Consider the following 19683-nt stretch of genomic DNA (forward strand, 5'->3'; position numbering starts at 1 on the left):
CTGATATTCGTTTTTGAGATGGCACTCAGACTTTAATAATGAGGGTGTGATTAGGTGGCAGGAAGCAGCAGGGATTGATTGGTATAACTGTCATGATTGTTTAAGGATGAAGGCAAATAGCGCAATGTGGTTTGGGGGTTTGTGAAATACCTGATGGCTAGGTTGAGGATGAATGTTTTCGTTAAACATTTTATTATCAAATGACACTGTGTCTTTTGGGAATCAACAACTTGCAAGGAAGGCCTTTGTTTGGTGTTGTACTGCCCGAAGATGAAGACTAATGAATGGAAGATCAAACAACTTGATTTGCCGTTGAACACTGCTCTGTTCTCTTTTCTAATGTTTTCATTTTCCGCATTATGTGTTGCATATGATATTGGCATTGAACTTTATAAGCAAGATGACTTCAAAAGATCTGAATCAGTTTTTGTTTGACAATGTTGATTTCAGTATTATGTAATCTTCTGCAGACACAGACTTAAGATGAGTATAAAAGGATGTTTGCCAATGTGAATATGAAATACAAGAAAAAAATTGGTTTGATTCAAGAGGGTTAATTTTGTTCTTGAATATGGACTTAGAATATTCTTGTTCAGGGTTCCTTGTAGTATGTACTCCTTGCTGAACAATTAATGCTTCACTATTGACTCCGTTGAGTATTTGATTTAAGGAGAATAATATTGATGAGCGGGCATGGGGATTCAACAGGGTGGTTGACCTTATTATCATGTCATTATAGGTTATTCTTGTCTTGCCAGTCACTTGCACAATGTTTCTCTTCAATACTAATTTGGGGGCTTTATTATTTTGTTACTTTGCATGTTATTGAAGAAAAGGCTTCCTATGATGTGCTTGTTCATTGGGACATGCAGGGAGCAGCGTATGATGTTGCATCATTACTAATAATGCAGTGCCTAGCTTGTCACTCTCTTCTTATGTTTTCTCCTCTTTTCATTCTTTTATTATCGGATGAGTGCATAGCACAAATTTGTGACTGTATTGATGTGGTTAAGATTTTCTTACTGCATTACTCTAGTTATTCAGTTTCTTGGGATTGCTGCTTCTTGGATGCCTCACACTTTTTTTTTTATCATTTCTGATAAATAAGATTTATCTTGGTTAAACATCACATTACTGAAGCTATTCAATTTCTTGAGATTACTGGTTCGTGGACAAAACATTTTCTTTTTTCTCATTTTTTTGATGAATATGATTTAATGGGAATTTATTGGTCTTTTTTAATGATGCTTGGAGCTTGTAGTGATAACTTTTACTACATCCTTAAATGTCCATCAAATATGTGTTGTCATTTATTTTTTATTTATATTACGTGCACATTGTTAATTAGATTTTAAAGTTTACTCAAGTTATTCATTTTCCTGATATTACTACTTTAAGAGCTTCACGTCTTCTTTTCCTCATTTTTTCTCCTGATATTTTTTATGAAGCTTTTGTACCAAACTTTTTACTATATGTTTAACATCAATAAAAGATATGATGTCATTTCTTCTACTGATTACGTGATCATACATTTTTGTCAAATTTTGTGTTCTACTTCAATTTGTTTTGTATGATTATATATTCTTAGGTTTATAAAAAGTTAAAAGGTTATTTATCTTATATTGACATACTCTTATCATTATCATTTTTTTTTTTGAAGACTTATTATTGACATATTCTTGTTCAGGGTTCCTTGTAGTATGTACTCCTTGCTGAACAATTAATGCTTCACTATTGACTCCGTTGAGTATTTGATTTAAGGAGAATAATATTGATGAGCGGGCATGGGGATTCAACAGGTTGGTTGACCTTATTATCATGTCATTATAGGTTATTCTTGTTTTGCCAGTCACTTGCACAATGTTTCTCTTCAATATTAATTTAGGGGGGCTTTATTATTTTGTTACTTTGCATGTTATTGAAGAAAAGGCTTCCTATGATGTGCTTGTTCATTGGGACAAGCAGGGAGCAGCGTGTGATGTTGCATCATTACTAATAATGCAGTGCCTAGCTTGTCACTCTCTTATGTTTTCTCGTCTTTTCATTCTTTTATTATCGGATGAGTGCATAACACAAATTTGTGACTGTATTGATGTGGTTAAGATTTTCTTACTGCATTACTCTAGTTATTCAGTTTCTTGGGATTGCTGCTTCTTGGATGCCTCACACTTTTTTTTTTATCATTTCTGATAAATAAGATTTATCTTGGTTAAACATCACATTACCGAAGCTATTCAATTTCTTGAGATTACTGGTTCGTGGACAAAACATTTTCTTTTTTCTCATTTTTTTGATGAATATGATTTAATGGGAATTTATTGGTCTTTTTTAATGATGCTTGGAGCTTGTAGTGATAACTTTTACTACATCCTTAAATGTCCATCAAATATGTGTTGTCATTTATTTTTTATTTATATTACGTGCACATTGTTAATTAGATTTTAAAGTTTACTCAAGTTATTCATTTTCCTGATATTACTACTTTAAGAGCTTCACGTCTTCTTTTCCTCATTTTTTCTCGTGATATTTTTTATGAAGCTTTTGTACCTAACTTTTTACTATATGTTTAACATCAATAAAAGATATGATGTCATTTCTTCTACTGATTACGTGATCATACATTTTTGTCAAATTTTGTGTTCTACTTCAATTTGTTTTGTATGATTATATATTCTTAGGTTTTTAAAAAGTTAAAAGGTTATTTATCTTATATTGACATACTCTTATCATTATCATTTTTTTTTTTGAAGACTTGTTATTGACATATTCTTGTTCAGGGTTCCTTGTAGTATGTACTCCTTGCTGAACAATTAATGCTTCACTATTGACTCCGTTGAGTATTTGATTTAAGGAGAATAATATTGATGAGCGGGCATGGGGATTCAACAGGTTCGTTGACCTTATTATCATGTCATTATAGGTTATTCTTGTTTTGCCAGTCACTTGCACAATGTTTCTCTTCAATATTAATTTAGGGGGGCTTTATTATTTTGTTACTTTGCATGTTATTGAAGAAAAGGCTTCCTATGATGTGCTTGTTCATTGGGACAAGCAGGGAGCAGCGTGTGATGTTGCATCATTACTAATAATGCAGTGCCTAGCTTGTCACTCTCTTATGTTTTCTCCTCTTTTCATTCTTTTATTATCGGATGAGTGCATAACACAAATTTGTGACTGTATTGATGTGGTTAAGATTTTCTTACTGCATTACTCTAGTTATTCAGTTTCTTGGGATTGCTGCTTCTTGGATGCCTCACACTTTTTTTTTTATCATTTCTGATAAATAAGATTTATCTTGGTTAAACATCACATTACCGAAGCTATTCAATTTCTTGAGATTACTGGTTCGTGGACAAAACATTTTCTTTTTTCTCATTTTTTTGATGAATATGATTTAATGGGAATTTATTGGTCTTTTTTAATGATGCTTGGAGCTTGTAGTGATAACTTTTACTACATCCTTAAATGTCCATCAAATATGTGTTGTCATTTATTTTTTATTTATATTACGTGCACATTGTTAATTAGATTTTAAAGTTTACTCAAGTTATTCATTTTCCTGATATTACTACTTTAAGAGCTTCACGTCTTCTTTTCCTCATATTTTCTCGTGATATTTTTTATGAAGCTTTTGTACCTAACTTTTTACTATATGTTTAACATCAATAAAAGATATGATGTCATTTCTTCTACTGATTACGTGATCATACATTTTTGTCAAATTTTGTGTTCTACTTCAATTTGTTTTGTATGATTATATATTCTTAGGTTTTTAAAAAGTTAAAAGGTTATTTATCTTATATTGACATACTCTTATCATTATCATTTTTTTTTTTGAAGACTTGTTATTGACATATTCTTGTTCAGGGTTCCTTGTAGTATGTACTCCTTGCTGAACAATTAATGCTTCACTATTGACTCCGTTGAGTATTTGATTTAAGGAGAATAATATTGATGAGCGGGCATGGGGATTCAACAGGTTCGTTGACCTTATTATCATGTCATTATAGGTTATTCTTGTTTTGCCAGTCACTTGCACAATGTTTCTCTTCAATATTAATTTAGGGGGGCTTTATTATTTTGTTACTTTGCATGTTATTGAAGAAAAGGCTTCCTATGATGTGCTTGTTCATTGGGACAAGCAGGGAGCAGCGTGTGATGTTGCATCATTACTAATAATGCAGTGCCTAGCTTGTCACTCTCTTATGTTTTCTCCTCTTTTCATTCTTTTATTATCGGATGAGTGCATAACACAAATTTGTGACTGTATTGATGTGGTTAAGATTTTCTTACTGCATTACTCTAGTTATTCAGTTTCTTGGGATTGCTGCTTCTTGGATGCCTCACACTTTTTTTTTTATCATTTCTGATAAATAAGATTTATCTTGGTTAAACATCACATTACCGAAGCTATTCAATTTCTTGAGATTACTGGTTCGTGGACAAAACATTTTCTTTTTTCTCATTTTTTTGATGAATATGATTTAATGGGAATTTATTGGTCTTTTTTAATGATGCTTGGAGCTTGTAGTGATAACTTTTACTACATCCTTAAATGTCCATCAAATATGTGTTGTCATTTATTTTTTATTTATATTACGTGCACATTGTTAATTAGATTTTAAAGTTTACTCAAGTTATTCATTTTCCTGATATTACTACTTTAAGAGCTTCACGTCTTCTTTTCCTCATATTTTCTCGTGATATTTTTTATGAAGCTTTTGTACCTAACTTTTTACTATATGTTTAACATCAATAAAAGATATGATGTCATTTCTTCTACTGATTACGTGATCATACATTTTTGTCAAATTTTGTGTTCTACTTCAATTTGTTTTGTATGATTATATATTCTTAGGTTTTTAAAAAGTTAAAAGGTTATTTATCTTATATTGACATACTCTTATCATTATCATTTTTTTTTTGAAGACTTGTTATTGACATATTCTTGTTCAGGGTTCCTTGTAGTATGTACTCCTTGCTGAACAATTAATGCTTCACTATTGACTCCGTTGAGTATTTGATTTAAGGAGAATAATATTGATGAGCGGGCATGGGGATTCAACAGGTTCGTTGACCTTATTATCATGTCATTATAGGTTATTCCTTTTTTGCCAGTCACTTGCACAATTTTTCTCTTCAATACTAATTTAGGGGGGCTTTATTATTTTGTTACTTTGCATGTTATTGAAGAAAAGGCTTCCTGTGATGTGCTTGTTCATTGGGACAAGCAGGGAGCAGCGTGTGATGTTGCATCATTACTAATAATGCAGTGCCTAGCTTGTCACTCTCTTATGTTTTCTCCTCTTTTCATTCTTTTATTATCGGATGAGTGCATAACACAAATTTGTGACTGTATTGATGTGGTTAAGATTTTCTTACTGCATTACTCTAGTTATTCAGTTTCTTGGGATTGCTGCTTCTTGGATGCCTCACACTTTTTTTTTTATCATTTCTGATAAATAAGATTTATCTTGGTTAAACATCACATTACTGAAGCTATTCAATTTCTTGAGTTTACTGGTTCGTGGACAAAACATTTTCTTTTTTCTCATTTTTTTGATGAATATGATCTAATGGGGAGCTTGTAGTGATAACTTTTACTACATCCTTAAATGTCCATCAAATATGTGTTGTCATTTATTTTTTATTTATATTACGTGCACATTGTTAATTAGATTTTAAAGTTTACTCAAGTTATTCATTTTCCTGATATTACTACTTTAAGAGCCTCACGTCTTCTTTTCCTCATTTTTTCTCCTGATATTTTTTATGAAGCTTTTGTACCTAACTTTTTACTATATGTTTAACATCAATAAAAGATATGATGTCATTTCTTCTGCTGATTACGTGATCATACATTTTTGTCAAATTTTGTGTTCTACTTCAATTTGTTTTGTATGATTATATATTCTTAGGTTTTTCAAAAGTTAAAAGGTTATTTATCTTATATTGACATACTCTTATCATTATCATTTTTTTTTTTCAAGACTTGTTATTAACATATTCTTGTTCAGGGTTCCTTGTAGTATGTACTCCTTGCTGAACAATTAATGCTTCACTATTGACTCCGTTGAGTATTTGATTTAAGGAGAATAATATTGATGAGCGGGCATGGGGATTCAACAGGGTGGTTGACCTTATTATCATGTCATTATAGGTTATTCTTGTTTGCCAGTCACTTGCACAATGTTTCTCTTCAATACTAATTTGGGGGCTTTATTATTTTGTTACTTTGCTTGTTATTGAAGAAAAGGCTTCCTATGATGTGCTTGTTCATTGGGACATGCAGGGAGCAGCGTATGATGTTGCATCATTACTAATAATGCAGTGCCTAGCTTGTCACTCTCTTATGTTTCTCCTCTTTTCATTCTTTATTATCGGATGAGTGCATACACAAATTTGGACTGTATTGATGTGGTTAAGATTTTCTTACTGCATTACTCTAGTTATTCAGTTTCTTGGGATTGCTGCTTCTTGGATGCCTCACACTTTTTTTTTATCATTTCTGATAAGTAAGATTTATCTTGGTTAAACATTACATTACTGAAGCTATTCAATTTCTTGAGATTAGTGGTTCGTGGGTAAAACATTTTCTTTTTTCTCATTTTTTTGATGAATATGATTTATCTTAATTAAACATTTTCTGACTCTCAATACTTTTTGATGATAATTTTTTTTAGAGTTTTCCATTTTGAAGACCTGGTTTGGAAATTTATTGAGCTTTTTTTAATGATGCTTGGAGCTTGTGGCGATAACTTTTACTACATCCTTAAATGTCCATCAAATATGTGTTGTCATTTATTTTTTATTTAAATTACGTGCACATTGTTAATTAGATTTAAAAGTTTACTCAAATTATTCATTTTCCTCATATTACTACTTTAAGAGCTTCACGTCTTCTTTTTCTCATTTTTTATGAAGATGATTTATCTCAATTAAAGAATTTCTGATTGTAAATGTTTTTGAATGCTGAGTTTGTTTGAAGTTTTTCATTTTAGGATATGGTTTGGGGATCTATGAAGCTTTTGTACCTAACTTTTACTATATCTTTAACATCAATAAAAAAGATGATGTCATTTCTTCTATTGATTACTTGATTATACATTTTTGTCAAGTTTTGTGTACTACTTCAATTTGTTTTGTATGATTATATATTGTTGGGTTTTTTAAAAGTTAAAAGGTTATATATTGACATACTCTATCCATTGTCCTTTTTTTTTTTTCAAGACTTGTTATTGAGCTCTTTGATTTGCATATCTTTTGATTTTGTGAATAGCTCATTTATGATTTTTTTTTTGATATGTTGAAACATGTTGGGCTTTAGACAACGGTTTAAATATAAACTTTTATTAGACATGATAGTTTTTTTAATTCATGTTAGACAAGTATTAACTTTCTGAGAAATTCATGTTAAATGTTTTTTATGATAAATTTATTGTTAGTCCTTACTTTTCTCTCTCCAAAGTTATTTATAGACTTGTCTCTTTATAATATTTACTAAGTTTGACTTCATGATTTCTTCTACAAGTTAGGTATTATTTTATTTTTTGTTTAAATTTTTTACAATTTATTGTTGTATTTGTTGAATATGTTCAAATATATAACAATCATATTCAACCCTTCTTTTAGTCTCTAGAGATTCATAGGCTTAGTTGATTACAACGTCATCACCACACACCCATGAGACAGGGTGCTATTTCCTTTTTTTAAAATTATTTCATATTTGATAATAAGTGTGTTCTGGTAACTTTTTGCTATTTATGGCTGTTTAATGAGACCATATCTCACGAAAATCTATTATATTCTTTTATGTTGTCATTTGATGAGTAGTTCTTGTCATCAGTTTAATTAGTTTTTTATAAATAAGTGAATATGATAATGTGCAGATTTCTCGTTTATTGTAGTTGAGGATGACGATCGAGACCGACCGGTCAAATAAAAGGGTAGATTTTAGACAAGCTCATTTAATTCATTTGAGCTGTCTCCTGACTCAAACACGGCCCAAGACTTATGTTACCAGCAGGGTCTTCAATGTAGTTGAACATGGCGAGAAAAGGGTCGTAGGTATGGATCGGGTCTCTTTTCAGCAGGGTCCCTTCTTCCTCCCTTGCTCACTTCCTCCTACGCCTCCCTTCTTCTACCTTGCTCCTTCTTCCTCCCTCGCTCCCTTCTTCCTACGCCTCCCTTCTTAGGACCCTTCTTCTTCCTTCGCTGCCTCCCTTCTTCCTCCCTCGCTCCCTTCTTCCTGCGCCTCCCTTCTTCTTCCTCCGCTGCCTCCCTTCTTCCTCCCTCCTCCCTCTGCCTCCCTTCTTCCTCCCTCGCTCCCTTCTTCCTCCCTCGCTCCCTTCTTCATGCGCTTCCCTTCTTCCTCCCTTTTTCTTCCTCCACTACCCCCCTTCTGCTGCCTCCCTTCTTCCTCCGCTGCCTCCCTTCTTCCTGCGCTTCCCTTCTTCCTCCCTCCCTTCTTCCTTCCTCCCTCCCTTCTTCCTCCCTCGCTCCCTTCTTCCTGCGCCTCCCTTCTTCTTCCTCCGCTGCCTCCCTTCATCCTCCCTCGCTCCCTTCTTCCTCCACTACCCCCCTTCTTCCTCCCTTCTGCTGCCTCCCTTCTTCCTCCCTCCTTCTTCCTCTGCCTCCCTTCTTCCTCCACTGCCTCCCTTCTTCCTCCCTCCTTCTTCCTCTGCCTCCCTTCTTCCTCCGCTGCCTCCCTTCTTCCTCCCTCCGCCTCCCTTCTTCCTCCCTCGCTCCCTTCTTCCTGCGCCTCCTTTCTTCTTCCTCCGCTGCCTCCCTTCTTCCTCTCTCCTTCTTCCTCCCTTGCTGCCTTCTTCCTGCGCCTCCCTTCTTCTTCCTCCGTTGGCTCCCTTCTTCCTTCCTCCTTCTTCCTCGGCCTTCCTTCTTCCTCCCTCCCTACCTCCTTCTTCCTCCGCCTCCCTTCTTCCTCTCTCACTCCCTTCTTCCTCTGCCTCCCTCCCTCCCTTCTTCCTGTGCTTCCCTTCTTCTTCCTCCGCTGCCTCCCTTCTTCCTCCCTCGCTCCCTTCTTTCTCCTCCACCGTTTCCTTCTTCTTCTGCCTCCCTTCGTCGCTCGCTCCCTTCTGCCTCCCTCCTTCCCTTCTTCCTTCCTCGCTCCCTTCCGCCTCCCTTTTTCCTTCCTCGCTCCCTTCTTCCTCCTCCCTCCTTCCCTTCTTTCTCTGCCTGCCGTTCCTCGTCGCTCCCTTCTTCCTCCCTCGCTCTCTTCTTCCTCCACCTCCCTTCTTCCTCCCTTGCTCCCTTCTTCCCCTTAACTTGTCAATATATTTTTTTTTCATTTGAGAAATAAATTTCTGAAAGTTTATTTCTCAGTCATCACACGTTACCTTAGTTATTCAGTTTCTTGAGATTGCTGCTTCATGGACTTTCACATTCTTTTTTTCTCATTTCTGATGAATAAGATTTAGCTTGGTTAAACATTACGTTATTGAAGCTATTCAATTTCTTGAGGTTACTGGTTCGAGGACAAAACATTTTCTTTTTTCTCATTTTTTTGATGAATATGATTTATCTTAATTAAACATTTTCTGATTCTAAATACTTTTTTGATGATAATTTTTTTTAGAGTTTTCCCTTTCGAAGACCTGGTTTGGGAATTTATTGAGCTTTTTTTAATGATGCTTGGAGCTTGTGGTGATAACTTTTACTACATCCTTAAATGTCCATCCAATATGTGTTGTCATTTTTTTTATTTATATTACGTGCACATTGTTAATTAGATTTAAAAGTTAACTGAAGTTATTCATTTTCCTGATATTACTACTTTAAGAGCTTCACGTCTTATTTTTCTCATTTTTAAATGCTTTTGTATGATGAGTTTGTTTGAAGTTTTTCAGTTTAAGATATGGTTTGGGGTTCTATGAAGCTTTTGTACCTAACTTTTTACTATATCTTTAACATCAATGAAAGATATGGTGTCATTTCTTCTATTCATTACATGATTATACATTTTTGTCAAATTTTATGTTCTACTTCAATTTGTTTTGTATGATTATATATTCTTAGGTTTTTAAAAAGTTAAAAGGTTATTTATCTTATATTGACATACTCTTATCATTATCATTTTTTTTTTCAAGACTTGTTATTGACATATTCTTGTTCAGGGTTCCTTGTAGTATGTACTCCTTGCTGAACAATTAATGCTTCACTATTGACTCCGTTGAGTATTTGATTTAAGGAGAATAATATTGATGAGCGGGCATGGGGATTCAACAGGTTGGTTGACCTTATTATCATGTCATTATAGGTTATTCTTGTCTTGCCAGTCACTTGCACAATGTTTCTCTTCAATACTAATTTGGGGGCTTTATTATTTTGTTACTTTGCATGTTATTGAAGAAAAGGCTTCCTATGATGTGCTTGTTCATTGGGACATGCAGGGAGCAGCGTATGATGTTGCATCATTACTAATAATGCAGTGCCTAGCTTGTCACTCTCTTCTTATGTTTTCTCCTCTTTTCATTCTTTTATTATCGGATGAGTGCATAGCACAAATTTGTGACTGTATTGATGTGGTTAAGATTTTCTTACTGCATTACTCTAGTTATTCAGTTTCTTGGGATTGCTGCTTCTTGGATGCCTCACACTTTTTTTTTTATCATTTCTGATAAATAAGATTTATCTTGGTTAAACATCACATTACCGAAGCTATTCAATTTCTTGAGATTACTGGTTCGTGGACAAAACATTTTCTTTTTTCTCATTTTTTTGATGAATATGATTTAATGGGAATTTATTGGTCTTTTTTAATGATGCTTGGAGCTTGTAGTGATAACTTTTACTACATCCTTAAATGTCCATCAAATATGTGTTGTCATTTATTTTTTATTTATATTACGTGCACATTGTTAATTAGATTTTAAAGTTTACTCAAGTTATTCATTTTCCTGATATTACTACTTTAAGAGCTTCACGTCTTCTTTTCCTCATTTTTTCTCCTGATATTTTTTATGAAGCTTTTGTACCTAACTTTTTACTATATGTTTAACATCAATAAAAGATATGATGTCATTTCTTCTACTGATTACGTGATCATACATTTTTGTCAAATTTTGTGTTCTACTTCAATTTGTTTTGTATGATTATATATTCTTAGGTTTTTAAAAAGTTAAAAGGTTATTTATCTTATATTGACATACTCTTATCATTATCATTTTTTTTTTTGAAGACTTGTTATTGACATATTCTTGTTCAGGGTTCCTTGTAGTATGTACTCCTTGCTGAACAATTAATGCTTCACTATTGACTCCGTTGAGTATTTGATTTAAGGAGAATAATATTGATGAGCGGGCATGGGGATTCAACAGGTTGGTTGACCTTATTATCATGTCATTATAGGTTATTCCTTTTTTGCCAGTCACTTGCACAATGTTTCTCTTCAATACTAATTTAGGGGGGCTTTATTATTTTGTTACTTTGCATGTTATTGAAGAAAAGGCTTCCTATGATGTGCTTGTTCATTGGGACAAGCAGGGAGCAGCGTGTGATGTTGCATCATTACTAATAATGCAGTGCCTAGCTTGTCACTCTCTTATGTTTTCTCCTCTTTTCATTCTTTTATTATCGGATGAGTGCATAACACAAATTTGTGACTGTATTGATGTGGTTAAGATTTTCTTACTGCATTACTCTAGTTATTCAGTTTCTTGGGAGTGCTGCTTCTTGGATGCCTCACACTTTTTTTTTTATCATTTCTGATAAATAAGATTTATCTTGGTTAAACATCACATTACTGAAGCTATTCAATTTCTTGAGTTTACTGGTTCGTGGACAAAACATTTTCTTTTTTCTCATTTTTTTGATGAATATGATCTAATGGGGAGCTTGTAGTGATAACTTTTACTACATCCTTAAATGTCCATCAAATATGTGTTGTCATTTATTTTTTATTTATATTACGTGCACATTGTTAATTAGATTTTAAAGTTTACTCAAGTTATTCATTTTCCTGATATTACTACTTTAAGAGCTTCACGTCTTCTTTTCCTCATTTTTTCTCCTGATATTTTTTATGAAGCTTTTGTACCTAACTTTTTACTATATGTTTAACATCAATAAAAGATATGATGTCATTTCTTCTGCTGATTACGTGATCATACATTTTTGTCAAATTTTGTGTTCTACTTCAATTTGTTTTGTATGATTATATATTCTTAGGTTTTTCAAAAGTTAAAAGGTTATTTATCTTATGTTGACATACTCTTATCATTATCATTTTTTTTTTCAAGACTTGTTATTGACATATTCTTGTTCAGGGTTCCTTGTAGTATGTACTCCTTGCTGAACAATTAATGCTTCACTATTGACTCCGTTGAGTATTTGATTTAAGGAGAATAATATTGATGAGTGGGCATGGGGATTCAGCAGGTTGGTTGACCTTATTATCATGTCATTATAGGTTATTCTTGTTTTGCCAGTCACTTGCACAATGTTTCTCTTCAATACTAATTTAGGGGGGCTTTATTATTTTGTTACTTTGCATGTTATTGAAGAAAAGGCTTCCTATGATGTGCTTGTTCGTTGGGACAAGCAGGGAGCAGCGTGTGATGTTGCATCATTACTCATAATGCAGTGCCTAGCTTGTCACTCTCTTATGCTTTCTCCTCTTTTCATTCTTTTATTATCGGATGAGTGCATAACACAAATTTGCGACTGTATTGATGTGGTTAAGATTTTCTTACTGCATTACTCTAGTTATTCAGTTTCTTGGGATTGCTGCTTCTTGGATGCCTCACACTTTTTTTTTATCATTTCTGATAAGTAAGATTTATCTTGGTTAAACATTACATTACTGAAGCTATTCAATTTCTTGAGATTAGTGGTTCGTGGGTAAAACATTTTCTTTTTTCTCATTTTTTTTGATGAATATGATTTATCTTAATTAAACATTTTCTGACTCTCAATACTTTTTGATGATAATTTTTTTTAGAGTTTTCCATTTTGAAGACCTGGTTTGGAAATTTATTGAGCTTTTTTTAATGATGCTTGGAGCTTGTGGCGATAACTTTTACTACATCCTTAAATGTCCATCAAATATGTGTTGTCATTTATTTTTTATTTAAATTACGTGCACATTGTTAATTAGATTTAAAAGTTTACTCAAATTATTCATTTTCCTCATATTACTACTTTAAGAGCTTCACGTCTTCTTTTTCTCATTTTTTATGAAGATGATTTATCTCAATTAAAGAATTTCTGATTGTAAATGTTTTTGAATGCTGAGTTTGTTTGAAGTTTTTCATTTTAGGATATGGTTTGGGGATCTATGAAGCTTTTGTACCTAACTTTTACTATATCTTTAACATCAATAAAAAAGATGATGTCATTTCTTCTATTGATTACTTGATTATACATTTTTGTCAAGTTTTGTGTACTACTTCAATTTGTTTTGTATGATTATATATTGTTGGGTTTTTTAAAAGTTAAAAGGTTATATATTGACATACTCTATCCATTGTCCTTTTTTTTTTTTCAAGACTTGTTATTGAGCTCTTTGATTTGCATATCTTTTGATTTTGTGAATAGCTCATTTATGATTTTTTTTTTGATATGTTGAAACATGTTGGGCTTTAGACAACGGTTTAAATATAAACTTTTATTAGACATGATAGTTTTTTTAATTCATGTTAGACAAGTATTAACTTTCTGAGAAATTCATGTTAAATGTTTTTTATGATAAATTTATTGTTAGTCCTTACTTTTCTCTCTCCAAAGTTATTTATAGACTTGTCTCTTTATAATATTTACTAAGTTTGACTTCATGATTTCTTCTACAAGTTAGGTATTATTTTATTTTTTGTTTAAATTTTTTACAATTTATTGTTGTATTTGTTGAATATGTTCAAATATATAACAATCATATTCAACCCTTCTTTTAGTCTCTAGAGATTCATAGGCTTAGTTGATTACAACGTCATCACCACACACCCATGAGACAGGGTGCTATTTCCTTTTTTTAAAATTATTTCATATTTGATAATAAGTGTGTTCTGGTAACTTTTTGCTATTTATGGCTGTTTAATGAGACCATATCTCACGAAAATCTATTATATTCTTTTATGTTGTCATTTGATGAGTAGTTCTTGTCATCAGTTTAATTAGTTTTTTATAAATAAGTGAATATGATAATGTGCAGATTTCTCGTTTATTGTAGTTGAGGATGACGATCGAGACCGACCGGTCAAATAAAAGGGTAGATTTTAGACAAGCTCATTTAATTCATTTGAGCTGTCTCCTGACTCAAACACGGCCCAAGACTTATGTTACCAGCAGGGTCTTCAATGTAGTTGAACATGGCGAGAAAAGGGTCATAGGTATGGATCGGGTCTCTTTTCAGCAGGGTCCCTTCTTCCTCCCTTGCTCACTTCCTCCTACGCCTCCCTTCTTCTACCTTGCTCCTTCTTCCTCCCTCGCTCCCTTCTTCCTACGCCTCCCTTCTTAGGACCCTTCTTCTTCCTTCGCTGCCTCCCTTCTTCCTCCCTCGCTCCCTTCTTCCTGCGCCTCCCTTCTTCTTCCTCCGCTGCCTCCCTTCTTCCTCCCTCTGCCTCCCTTCTTCCTCCCTCGCTCCCTTCTTCCTCCCTCGCTCGCTTCTTCCTGCGCTTCCCTTCTTCCTCCCTTTTTCTTCCTCCACTACCCCCCTTCTGCTGCCTCCCTTCTTCCTCCGCTGCCTTCCTTCTTCCTGCGCTTCCCTTCTTCCTCCCTCCCTTCTTCCTTCCTCCCTCCCTTCTTCCTCCCTCGCTCCCTTCTTCCTGCGCCTCCCTTCTTCTTCCTCCGCTGCCTCCCTTCTTCCTCCCTCGCTCCTTTCCTCCTCCCTTTTTCTTCCTCCACTACCCCCTTCTTCCTCCCTTCTTCCTCTGCCTCCCTTCTTCCTCCACTGCCTCCCTTCTTCCTCTGCCTCCCTTCTTCCTCCGCTGCCTCCCTTCTTCCTCCCTCCGCCTCCCTTCTACCTCCCTCGCTCCCTTCTTCCTGCGCCTCCTTTCTTCTTCCTCCGCTGCCTCCCTTCTTCCTCTCTCCTTCTTCCTCCCTTGCTGCCTTCTTCCTGCGCCTCCCTTCTTCTTCCTCCGTTGGCTCCCTTCTTCCTTCCTCCTTCTTCCTCGGCCTTCCTTCTTCCTCCCTCCCTACCTCCTTCTTCCTCCGCCTCCCTTCTTCCTCTCTCACTCCCTTCTTCCTCTGCCTCCCTCCCTCCCTTCTTCCTGTGCTTCCCTTCTTCTTCCTCCGCTGCCTCCCTTCTTCCTCCCTCGCTCCCTTCTTTCTCCTCCACTGTTTCCTTCTTCTTCTGCCTCCCTTCGTCGCTCGCTCCCTTCTGCCTCCCTCCTTCCCTTCTTCCTTCCTCGCTCCCTTCCGCCTCCCTTTTTCCTTCATCGCTCCCTTCTTCCTCCTCCCGCCTTCCCTTCTTTCTCTGCCTGCCGTTCCTCGTCGCTCCCTTCTTCCTCCCTCGCTCTCTTCTTCCTCCACCTCCCTTCTTCCTCCCTTGCTCCCTTCTTCCCCTTAACTTGTCAAGATATTTTTTTTTCATCTGAGAAATAAATTTCTGAAAGTTTATTTCTCAGTCATCACACGTTACCTTAGTTATTCAGTTTCTTGAGATTGCTGCTTCATGGACTTTCACATTCTTTTTTTCTCATTTCTGATGAATAAGATTTAGCTTGGTTAAACATTACGTTATTGAAGCTATTCAATTTCTTGAGGTTACTGGTTCGAGGACAAAACATTTTCTTTTTTCTCATTTTTTTGATGAATATGATTTATCTTAATTAAACATTTTCTGATTCTAAATACTTTTTTGATGATAATTTTTTTTAGAGTTTTCCCTTTCGAAGACCTGGTTTGGGAATTTATTGAGCTTTTTTTAATGATGCTTGGAGTTTGTGGTGATAACTTTTACTACATCCTTAAATGTCCATCCAATATGTGTTGTCATTTTTTTTATTTATATTACGTGCACATTGTTAATTAGATTTAAAAGTTAACTGAAGTTATTCATTTTCCTGATATTACTACTTTAAGAACTTCACGTCTTATTTTTATCATTTTTAAATGCTTTTGTATGATGAGTTTGTTTGAAGTTTTTCAATTTAAGATATGGTTTGGGGTTGGTTCTATGAAGCTTTTGTACCTAACTTTTTACTATATCTTTAACATCAATGAAAGATATGGTGTCATTTCTTCTATTCATTACATGATTATACATTTTTGTCAAATTTTATGTACTACTTCAATTTGTTTTGTATGATTATATATTCTTAGGTTTTTAAAAAGTTAAAAGGTTATTTATCTTATATTGACATACTCTTATCATTATCTTTTTTTTTTCAAGACTTGTTATTGAGCTATTTGATTTGCATATCTTTTGTTTTTGTGAATAGCTCATTTATGATTTTTTTTTTTACTCAGGTTTATGATGTTGGGCTTTAGATGACGTTTTAAATATAAACTTTTATTAGACATGATAGTTTTTTTAATTCATGTCAGACAAGGATTAACTTGCTAAGAAATCTTTTCATGTTAAATGTTTTTTATGATAAATTTATTGTTAGTTCTTACTTTTCTCTCTCAAAAGTTATTTATAGACTTGTCTCTTTATAATATTTACCAAGTTTGACTTCATGATTTCTTCTACAAGTTAGGTATTATTTTATTTTTTGTTTAAATTTTTTACAATTTAGTGATGTATTTGTTGAATATGTTCAAATATATAACAATCATATTCAACCCTTCTTTTAGTCCCTAGAGATTCTATATAGGCTTGGTTGATTACAACGTCATCACCACACACCCATGGGACAGGGTGCTATTTCCTTTTTTTAAACTTATTTCATATTTGATAATAAGTGTGTTCTGGTAACTTTTTGCTATTTATGGCTGTTTAATGAGACCATATCTCACGAAAATCTATTATATTCTTTTATGTTGTCATTTGATGAGTAGTTCTTGTCATCAGTTTAATTAGTTTTTTATAAATAAGTGAATATGATAATGTGCAGATTTCTCGTTTATTGTAGTTGGGGATGACGATCGAGACCGACCGATCAAATAAAAGGGTAGATTTTAGACAAGCTCATTTAATTCATTTGAGCTGTCTCCTGACTCAAACACGGCCCAAGACTTATGTTACCAGCAGAGTCTTGAATGTAGTTGAACATGGCGAGAAAAGGGTCATAGGTATGTTACCCACACTTTCTATGGCGTTTGATCTGCTAAGAAAGAAAGCCGGTGGGTATCAAATGCGCCATAAAGTTTCTTCGAGTCCACATCGGTTTTTAAAAAAAAAAAACAAAAAAAGTCAGTCGCTATTTTCTCCAATGATTTTCTTCTTGTTGCCCGTTAGGTCTGGCAAATTCCCACCCTTCTTTCTCCATGATCGTTTCTTGCTCCACCATTGAGCTCTTTGGGCAGCATATCTTTCTTTTAATGGCAGGAGTTCGTTCACGGGGCGGAGCCATCGGATGTCAATGGGTGACAATGGTGATGCAATCGGATGATGGGGATGAGGATTTCTTGCAAGAATGCCCTGTGAAAGATGTAGAGTTTCTTATTGTTCTCTCGTTCCTTTCGTTTATTTTCTTGTCGTTCACTGCGTTTTCTTTTTGCAGATTGAGGGCATATCAATGCTCCTTTGTACATTGTCGCAGTGGTGTTAATGAATGGGCAGTGGTGGTGGAGATGATTAAGTGCCATTGAGATCAAGATCGAGATAGATTGAGATAGAAACAGGGAGATGAATGGCGGCGAACGAATCAGCTGTCGGAGATATTGAGATAGATTGAGATAGAAACAGGGAGATTAATGGCTGCGAACGAATCAGCTGTCGGAGATTAATCTTCAGAATATCGTCCGGATGCATGACGTTATTGAGGTGAGCATGGATGGGCCAGTGATTCCGTTGTCCTTCTTCGTTTCTTTTGTTTTGTTGCAGTAAAATTGAGTGTTTCTTCTTTGTTCTCCATGTTTTCTTTTTGCAGATTGAGGCATATCAATGCTCCTTTGGACATTGTTGCAGTGGTGTTATTGAATGGGCATTGGTGGTGGAGATGAAAAGTGCCATTGAGATGAAGATCGAGATAGAAACAGGGAGATTCATGACGGCAAACGAATAAGCAGTTGGAGATTAATCATCAGAATATCGTCTGGATGCATGTTGTTATTAAGGTGAGTTCAGATGGGCCACCGATTCCACTCTTTCTTAGTTTGTTTTGTTTTATTGGAGTAAAATTTTGAGTGTTTCTTCTTTGTCATGGTTAGTAGATGAAATGTGAGGATGGTGCGTGATTGGTAAAATAGTTTGGGATGTGTTCATTCGTTGTTGTTTGGCTTTCTCATAGAAGAATTGTTATTGGTTTTTGAGATGTCACTCAGAGTTGAATAATGAGCGTGTGATTAGGTGGCTGCAAGCAGCAGGGATTGAATTTCTTTTGGTATAACTGTCATGCTTGTTTAAGGATGATTACAAATAGCACAATGTGGTTGTGGGTTTTGTGAAATACCTGATCGCTAGATTGAGGATGAATGTTCTCGTTAGAGATTTTATTATGAAACGAGACTCTGGCTTTTGGAAATCAACAACTTGCAATGAAGGCCTTCATTTGGTGTTGTATTGTCCAAAGATGAAGACGAATGAATGGAAGTTCTTGCTTAGGTTTGTCGTTGAACACATCTCTGTTCTCTTTTTTACTGTTTCCATTTTCTGCTTTATGTGTTGCATATGAAAATGGCATTGAACTTTGTAAACACGATGGGTTCAAAAGATCTGAAGCAGTTTTTGTTTTACAATGTTGATTTCAGTATTATATAATCTTTTGCAGACACAGACTTAAGTTGAGTAACAAAGGATATTTGCCAATGTGAGTATGAAATAAAAGAAAAAGAAAATTGGTTTGATTCAGGGTTAATTTTGTTCTTGAATATGGACTTATAATGTTCTTGTTCAGGGTTCCTTGTAGTAAGTACTCCTTGCTAAACAATTAATATTTCACTGTTGACTCTGTTGAGTATTTGATTTAAGGAGAAGAATATTTGTGAGCGGGCATGGGGATTCAACAGATTGGTTGACTTTATTATTGAATCTCATTGTAGGTTATCCTTGTTTTGCCAGTTACTTGCACAACGTTTCGTTTCAATACTTATTTGGGGGGCTTTATTGTTTTGTTACTTTTCATGTTGTTGAAAGAAAAGCTTCCTATAATGTGCTTGTTTATTGGGACAAGTAGGGGGCAGAGTGTGATGTTGCATCATACTAATAATAATGATGCAGTGCTTATGCTTTCTCCTCTTTTCATTCTTTTATTATTGGATGAGTGAATGACACACATTTGTGACTGTATTGATGTAGTTAAGATTTTCTTACTGCATCACTTTAGGAAACGTTTGTCGGGCTGGAAATTCAGGGTAGCACAGGAAATTTATTTCAAAGTTTTAAAATTTTTCCAGTTTATCAAACATGGAAAAAATTTTTGACTGTTGGGGCTGGAAACGAAAATATATTTTTGGAAAAATTTTTCCAGCTGAGTGCTGGAAAAGTTTTTCCGGTTTTTTTTTTTGACCGTTACCTCTGCTGCCTCCCTCATTCCCTTCTTCCTGCGCCTCCTTTCTTCTTCCACCGCTGCCTCCCTCCTTCCTTCTTCCCCCCTCGCTCCCTTCTTCCTGTCTTCCTCCGATGCC

At 34.7% G+C, this 19683-nt stretch overlaps 1 long non-coding RNA gene across 7 annotated transcripts; it reads left to right on the forward strand.

Moving 5' to 3' along the window:
* The first annotated feature begins 1691 nt into the window (after window positions 1–1691).
* On the forward strand, window positions 1692–18604 carry LOC116253862 (uncharacterized). Of its 7 annotated transcripts, XR_004172800.2 has the most exons (5): window positions 11226–11333; window positions 17444–17547; window positions 17619–17881; window positions 17988–18174; window positions 18268–18604. It is a non-coding gene; the product is annotated as an uncharacterized LOC116253862 (long non-coding RNA). The 7 variants fall into 7 exon arrangements; XR_007573360.1 differs by lacking the exon at window positions 11226–11333 and adding an exon at window positions 1692–1799 and having other exon boundaries at window positions 17988–18604; XR_007573359.1 differs by lacking the exon at window positions 11226–11333 and adding an exon at window positions 2782–2889 and having other exon boundaries at window positions 17988–18604.
* The last annotated feature ends 1079 nt before the right edge of the window (window positions 18605–19683 follow it).

The sequence above is a fragment of the Nymphaea colorata genome, chromosome 5, assembly GCF_008831285.2.
Source record: "Nymphaea colorata isolate Beijing-Zhang1983 chromosome 5, ASM883128v2, whole genome shotgun sequence".
NCBI lineage: Eukaryota > Viridiplantae > Streptophyta > Magnoliopsida > Nymphaeales > Nymphaeaceae > Nymphaea > Nymphaea colorata.